This window comes from Hetaerina americana, unplaced genomic scaffold, assembly GCF_022747635.1.
Source record: "Hetaerina americana unplaced genomic scaffold, ioHetAmer1.1.p SCAF_15, whole genome shotgun sequence".
Classification (NCBI taxonomy): Eukaryota; Metazoa; Arthropoda; class Insecta; order Odonata; family Calopterygidae; genus Hetaerina; species Hetaerina americana.
In genome coordinates this window covers 1,719,351-1,728,166 of record NW_027286625.1, presented here as the reverse complement: position 1 = coordinate 1,728,166, position 8,816 = coordinate 1,719,351, and positions in this window count along the sequence as shown.

The window sequence follows — 8,816 nt, the reverse complement described above, 5'->3', positions numbered from 1 at the left end:
CAGCGTCTTTTTCTTCCGACCGCCGCACACCACTCCTCTCCATCAAACTCTGTAGTACTCCACCAAACCTCCCCCTCGCCCCCTCCTCGCCCAGCGACAACAACACCTCACCCTACCCTGCCTCTCTCAAAACTCTCCCTCTATCCTTCCTCTTCCCCTCACCATTAGCCATCCAGTGGGGGTGGGACGTTCAGACGCGTCCTGTTTCCAGGATTTGTGTTCTTCCCTTGTGCCCTCGCCCCTCTTGGGTCTTCACGGTGTATTGGCGCCCCTGAAACGCCGCGTAATTCGAAGCCTTGTGGATCAAAAGGCAGGTTAAAGGGGACAAATTACTGTTGCGGTAAAATCTAAGGGGACCATTCTATCTGTTTTGCCAACAAAGCTTCGCATTTATGTGGTACCAAGAATGGTCATAGTTAGATCAGAAATAATCATTCAAAATTTCTAGGAAAAGAACTCGTGTATGAGGTAATTATTTTACACGTATGCATTCTATTCTGCCGGAGTATGAAGGCATTGGGGTAGAGTTTTGGCCGATAGACTAGTTAATACGTTTGCATTAGGTGGGTGGAAACAGTTTGCATGGGAAACACGTTAAATCTCCCAACTTTTTAGCGTCGAATGTTCAGATAGTATACGAGAAGAATACATTCTTCCATTTAAAATATAGTACGACAACTCAAAAATTCTGTTTTGCAACCACTTTGGTCAAGCATGATTCTCCTACCCCTGATATTAGATAATTCGCGGGTGGCCTCCGTACGAGGAAACAATAGTCTCAAGCCCGATGGGAAAAACTTGCGATGAAAAGGAAGAAAATTGTATTTACGCTGTCGGGATTCAAATTTCAACCTCTGCTTTTCAAGACAGTTAATTATAAAATGGGCATTATAGCCAGGGATTAAAACCCTTGGAAGTGAAGGCGTATTCGTGACTTGGGAACTGTTAGCACAAAAACATTAATTAGGTGGGCAGTATACACCGTTCTGTTTATGTAAATATACCTAAATTAAATTGTTCAAGGAATATTTGAGAAGTCAACCGCTATATTAGTCGCGATGTTTTAGTCTAAAGATCGCGGAAAACGGGTGTAGGCGTTTGATGACACTTTTTAATAGTAAAACATATTAAGCCTAATAGTTTTCCCTCCATTAAGTTTAAACTATTAGTGATAAAGGAACAAAACCAGTGCGTTAACTTTTAAACCGTATTTTACACGGTTTCGCTATGGAGTCAAATAATCTGTTGGGAATTAAATAAAATCCGACCTTATCATATCCATTCAGGTTGGCGGAGTGGGAAAGAGAAGGAAAAATCAACGAAAGGAACTGCGTTTCGGCACACGGCCGTGAAAAATGTATTTTAACGTAGGAACGAAGTGTTTTTGTTCCTTTCCCACCCATTCTAGTAGTTCGTCACGATAAATAATCAAGACTTGAAGTTAACTAACTCGATTAAGACTATTTTCCGCATCTACACAATGCCCGGCAAGGCGCCACAGCGACATGTGGCGAGGGGCTTAATGTGTTCACTTCCACATAAATATTTTTTCACATACATAAACGAAAGTATACTTCAACACATGCATGCCTCTCTAGATCATGCACTTTTTGATGTGTTTGAGTCAAGTTTAAAATTTCGATTTTCTAGTTACGAAAGTAGGTATTTTTTTCACGTACGAGTATTCATTAGCTTAGTTGTTTCTCGTGTTAAGAGGCATAAATGTGGTAGATTTAGGGTTAGCACGGTTGTCTATATCGTCGTAGTTTCCGTTTCGAGTTCCCTCTGCTAGTGTGGTTGGGAGGACTGTCCGTGCCCCGTTTTCGGCCCGCTGGCGTGTCTGGCTGTCCCGAATTTTTCCGTTCTTCCCGTTTACGTAGCTGTCCCGATTTCGATCCCGTGGGCTTCCTGGCCCATCCATTGCTCTTAATCTTTGGCTTGCCCCACCTGCCCATTGGTGGACTGGTCGGACGGACACTTTCTCAGTCCTGCGGGGCCAAAGGTGCGCTCACAGGAGTCCTAGCTCGCACCCCTGAGGTACACCCACGACTTGCGCCGGTCTACTCCTACGACCAACCCGCCGCCCCTATTTTCCTCCGACTCTAAGCCATTCCCGTCCATCTGACTTGAAGTGTATTACCTGTGCATTGTCCCGTAGACTTCTCTTCTGCCTCGAAGGTCTCCTACCCCCACTCCACAACCCTCTCTCTTTCCTTCCCTACTCTCTCTCCCAACGCTCTTTCCAAAGGCCCTTCGGCCGTGGGAGGAGTGGGAGTTTCGCAGGGAAAAAGGGGCCCTGGGCAGGTGGAGAGGAGCCCTGACGCGGCTGAATGGTGGTCGATTTCCAAGGTGATGGGAAAAGTATCCCGTTCGCCGGGCGATCCCACGGGGCGTGTGGGCGTGTTTTTTTCTCCCCGTTCTCCCTTCCATTCTCCCATTTTTCAAAATTCGACTTTCTTCCCTTATTTGTGGTGCTTGCGTCCTCCGGGACACATGATGCGGCCGCTTTTGGCTATCCTGACGTGGTGACAAAACGAACAGTAACGTTGGAAACACTCCTCAGCCTGACGGTGGTCGATTCCCTTGCCTTTGCCCGTATGCGAGAAAAGGTCGGCGTATTTTTTTGCGATCGGTGATATTTCGTCTCGGGCGAGGAATAGGTGTAAGATGAAATGAGTTACAGTTATCTGAGACAAAATACATCAGGAGGAATGTAGTTTTCTGTCTTGGGCTACATTTTAAATGTACTAGATTGCCGAGTTTCAAAACCCGTGCTTTGAGTGTTGAAATTGTTTATTACAGTTGAAATTCAGAGATGAAGACAAAGAGTGATGTGTGATATGGTATCGGTTCATCCATCCTCAGTTGTTTAAGAAAAATTTCATGGATATTTCCGCTAGGATTCAAACGTTTATGAAACTAATTTTTTTTGCATTTAAGTAACATTTCCTTTTCAAAATTACAGTTCTGGGAAAGGCGTACGTAAATCCAAAATGCAAAAGGTTTGACACCGTTATTACCCTTAAACTTTTAGGTCCCCTTTCACCGATTCAAATGAAACACGAAATGCTACGGAAAATGAGTCTCGTATCGAAGTTTCGAATTTCTTTTTACCGAGTATCATACGACCATTGTACATCAGGATTCTGATATCTCTTGATTTGATGGATTTACTATTTATGTAAATTCCTTCTTCCTTTCACGAGTTTTAGTGAAGACGTTTATTTTCGTATCTGGAGAATTTATTTATAGGCTCATTAGTCACTGTATCAACCACAATTTCGGCAATAGATAGCATTAAATTTTTGCGAATTTCAACCCGTATCTTGCTTGTGTTTTCTCTTCGGCCGCTTTCAATGCCAGATACAAAGGTCTAGCGCCATTACCAATTCCCACAGAGAAAAATATGGACATTAGGGATAGATTTGTAACTAATACGAAGTGTTACCGAGGAAATACATTTTAAGTGTACTAAAGTATAGTTACCCATTACGCGTGTCCCCTTATGGATAGACTTCTGAGTTTTACGCAGTTGTGTCAACTACTAATTTTTCCATATACCCATACCCTTGCATACATTTCTCGCTTCTGTCGCATAAAAATATTTTTGCGTACATGATCTCCTCTTCCGAAGACTTTTTGAAATTTTCCTTGTCTTCAGAGTAACTTCGGTCACAATCAGCCATTCACAAGTCCTGACTATTTTGGGTTTTCGCTACTACACAAGTATTTTTCGCCGCTTTGTTTCTTTGGTGTTAGAACTTTTTTTGTATGTTCGTTGAACGACAGGCAATACATTTTCGATCTCATCGTCTTTAAGGGAAGCGGAGGTATTTTGCGAACGGTCGTACACAAGCAATCATTTCCGTTCAAATCTTTTATTTCTATGGCTTTTCAATCATTCGCTTCGCTGCCCCGCTTGCTAAATCTCTTCTCCTAAGCGTTTATTCGAAGGGAGTAAAGCGATACTTTGAGACTCGTCCAAGTGAATGATGGATGAAGCTATGGGCACGATCGTCGCGAAACCCCACGCCGCCCCATCCCTCCCTCCGAACTGGCCCGAAATAGAAATTATGATGGTGATTTTGAGAGATGTGCTTGGCAAAAGCCTCGGTTCCACATTAGGCAATACGGAGCATGGTACTTTATAGATAGTATTTTTAGGGCGAAAACGGACACTCGGCGCAGCGTCAACGGCAGACCCTGGGGATGTACTTCAATTACTTAAGGCTTTTGGGGTTGTTCTGCCATTTAATTGCGTTCCTTACAGGGGTGGTTGAGATTAAGAAGGGATCTTACTTTAGATTTGTCGTCGCGTTTCAGTTATTGCAATTAAGAAAAGAATTTTATTCATCCTTGATCACCAAAAAAGGCGTTGTACAAATACTTACTAATTAAACTCGTTATAGGTTCAGTTATTTACCCAGAAATGAAAATTGCAAAATGTTTTTTTTCGTTTTACTTTGTGTATCCCTACACCAATCAAATAAAAAAAACAAGTTGTGTTAGAAGTTAGTGATCTTTATAGTGAGCTATCGAGGAAACGTAATTCATACTGAAATCTGCGGGGGCTTGATGCAACCAAGTGCCCCGATTCTTTGGCCATAAGATGGCGCTAGGGAGCTGTTTCACCCACCAAAGGAGAAATAGACGACACTGGAGGAGAGGACAGTAGGAAAGCAATCATACAACGTCATAAAGGATGGGAACACTGCTTTTCGTGGTATGCAGAGCCAGAGGAAAGAGATGAGCCACATTGGCCAAATACACATTCACACACGAAAACCCACCTTATGGCGAACAAATATTCATTCACATGGAAATAGATATATGGAAAAGAGATAAGAACACATGTTAAGGACGAACACAGGAGAGGTAGGGAAGGTGGAATCGAGAAGATCACTAGTGCAAAAATAGTGCCAACATGATAATATCATATTTATTGCTTTTACGTGAAATATACATTTTTTTCCGAGCAACCTGTCAAATTTGAAAGGTCCAAGAACGTCACACTTATGAGAGGGCATAAAGGTTGAGGTACAGTTCGATTCCGAGGGGGGATGGAGGTTTGTCGCTGGGGAGGAAGCGTCGGTGTGGGTCGGATCGAGGCGACACCGCGCCCACTCTACGCTCTTGCTTTTTCCGCGAACACGTGCATCGCGCGTCATAGAACGGGAAGGAGGAAGAGGGGAGGGTGGGAGCCAGTTGGTGGGGGGATCCAGGGGGGGGGGAGGCAACGCGTCGGTGGATTGATGACGACCGATACATGCGTTCCGTGCGTACAAACGAGAGGGGATTTTGGCAGGCTTCCACGCGGCCCTCCTCCCCCCCACTCTCCATCGTACACGCACCCACCCCTCTTCCCTCGGTGTGCACCGAATCCCCAAACATCGGGGGTTGTTCCCCCCTTCCCAGAGAACGCTTCTCTGTCACATCCGCCAGGGTAGTTAGACCTACCCCATGTTAGGATGTAACACCTAATTGACTAGATGAAATTTTTAAAAATACCCCAATGATCTGAGATAGGGTTTCAAAAAAACCTTTTTACCAGTATTACGGCCATAAAATTCTTTGTTCAGTGTTCTGTATTAAGGGAACAAATATTGCCTATTGTTTTTACTACCTTTGAGGTGGCTTTATGTAGCCAATGCCTCGATAATGATCATACCGCAAAGTAAACGCGTAACATTAAAATGTCTGCGGAAAATTAGGAAAGCTTCGAAACTCGCTAGTAAAAATGGTCGTTTTTTCGTGATTTATAGTTTGAGTTAATACAGTATAATGGCTTTAATACATAGCCACCCTGCGTCAATCACGGGAGAGGGAGAAAGGAAACAGATAAACTATAGAAATTGAACTAAATACTTCGGAAAGTGTATTCAAGCGAAGGCGTGTTTTTCGCACTGGTACGTTACGAAAGTCTGCAAATTAAAAATATATTTTTATTATAATCTATCGTCATTTGTGATCGATAGTGAAATTGCACCGAAGCCCATTTATGAGTACACCAAAATCTACCTTTGTTGCTCTAAGTCCATATCTCGTCACCCTTCTGCCGTCCCGCGATATTCTTCTCGTTTGGGCGCTCGCGTGTGCGTCTGCCGTCGGCGTCCGAAGCGCCGCGTCCGCCCAACATCTCCCCTCCGGGACGGGCCTCCTCCCGCTGGGGGGTAGGGGGCGCTGTGGGAAAATTCTGCCTTTGCGGGATGGAGGGGCGTGATGATCTGAGAGGTGGGTGATTCAAAGAGGTGTTATTAGGAGCTTGGTACGAGTCCGCTGCCCCGTAATTAATCCGTATCCCAATCAAAAACTCAGCTTAGAGACAGGTTTGATCGAAGAGCAGAAACGCCCGATCCCACATTCCCGTGTGCGAGCGGGCAAATAAAGGCATTTTTTTCGATATGCGGACAAATTCCAACGGCAATTGGGCGTGTTAAGGTTCGAGTTATCACTTATAAATTTGGAATTCTTTGGAGTCACGTGACACTCGGTGCAATTACGATTTTCTGACCCATTAAACATGCTTACCACTGTGGAGCATACTCCTACGTGTACCTCAGAATATCTTCCTTATGATGTATCCACCTAGAAAGGTTGGTTTAAATATCAAAATGAATCTTCCTTGTAATGATGAACATAATCCTTTTATACTATGTTATTTTTGTTTATATGTTAAAGTTTGTTTTATTGTGCCAAAACTAAACCTAAGATAAAAATACATATTGCTCCGCTTTAAATGGCGTTTAAATATTACACACCACAAGGAGACAATTATATGTACGTTAAGTAGTAACCTCTAATAATAAGTGGCTCCTGGGATCAGTGGCAGTTCCTCGGGGGGGGGGGGGGGGGTAGCGGCGCGACGACCCCCGTCTACAATATTATTGCACTGATAAAATTAATTATTAAAATTACTTGTATGCCTGGCACTATTTTTTAATACCTTTTGTCCCCGAGCGTAAAATTATCTGCCGTTGAAAGATTTGCGGTCTCTAAATCAGTGTGACCAGTTGTAAATTTAGCATGGTTTTCAGCTTTATTTGAAGGAAAAATATGATAAAATTACTTTTGTTCGTGTATGGAAATAGTTTCTCAAAGGTTTTCTTTATCCGCTACAGCCTTGGATGCGGTTTTGCCACTTTCCCATCAAAGTCCTCTTCTGCTTCTAAGGAAACCTCAGGCCTATTTTTTTTTTAGACTTAAGTTTTATTTTCTGAACAAGTCACACAATATTCACCACTCTACCGTACTTTGACCTCGCATGGTGTATATGGGATCGCTATTGTAAAGCATGTGTGATGTGGAAACTGCCTGATTTATTGCGTGGAAACTCAATCCCCCTTCTGGCCCCCTCACTCCCCGGAAGAGCATTGACCCATAGCAAATGTTTCGCAGTCGGAAGGAACCCGTCGTCTTTTTTCCCTTTTGAATCGGCTCGCAATCCTCTTCTCACTGGAGACGAACAATTAAGACCGGCAGTCGATCGTGGAAGTGGGCGTTCGTGTGAAAGGACAACATTTACCTCTCTCCAATCCCATTGTTGATCGGACGATAGCTCCAGTTGGTTTATTAACGAAATTGCCTCCTGCTTTGGGACGCTGCCCACTTCGATTCTGTCATTCTCCCACAGGGGCCGCTGCTTAAAAATATAAGAGAGATTAATACTCAAACCTAAGAATTTTTGCATTTGGGTGCACTTAAATGCATATAATGCAGTTCAGGAGGAAAATGTGATTGTGGTGTGGCGACACTATTTCCCTCGGATCTTGGATGGTGAACAGCTACCAAATACCCAAAAGAGTCTGATAGGTTTTCTCCTTCATTTTCCTTCGTGGATAATTACTGATCACCTTTTGTAATTACTTTGAAAACATTTTTTAATGCCTAATTTTTATATCATTACTTCCATTTTTGCATGTTGGAATATTTTTAGTAAAATCATTACCAAATTTACCTAGTGACTAGCGACTACAATTATGCATTTACTCTAGGCATTCATATTGTAAATGTAGATAGCCCTTATGGGATCCTTGTTATTAATCACATGTTATAATTAATCAAGTACAAGACCAGGGTCTTGTACCTGGTGATAGTTCTAAGAACCCAAACGCGTTGTACATTACCAATGAACTTGTGGAAAAGTGCAAATTTATTTTTCTCATAATGACGAACTTCCGATGCATCTCGCCTGAATCTGTTGAATGTATTCATTCTTACAATAAAAACATAAACACAATAATCAACCCGAAGGTGGGTTTGATAGAAAATAGGTTGACAGGTCACTCAGTACTAAACCCGATGGCGTTTGAAATTCGCACATCAGGGCAGTGAGGCCAGTTCCTTTCCCTGTGCCGGCTTTGGCTTTCCAGGAAGATCTGGTACCCAAAATATCACTCAACTTGGGTGGAGCAGACGGTGCCCAGAGATGTGTACCGGAAATCGGACCCGGACTATCTAATCAGTAGTCAAACGCTCTACCCCTGGACTACCGTGACCCAAATTCATACAATTGACAATTTTATGTAATTTTGATAAGGTTTTCTTTTACATTCAAAATTCAAAGTGATACAAAAAAGGGTTAAAAAAAGGAATTTGTGAACATGTACGTAGTTACATGATATTTGTGCTCTAAACCATAGTTTATCATGGCATCAAGTGCAAAGCTAGCCAAAAAAGTAATCCTATGGAAACCACATGATTTTTCCTAAATCTTTATGTATGGTCGAAGAACTGCCTCAAGTTATACCCTTGGGCCTCACAATTTGATTCCGGCGGATTGCTTGACATCTGAGACCCATTAATTTGAAACTGGCGGA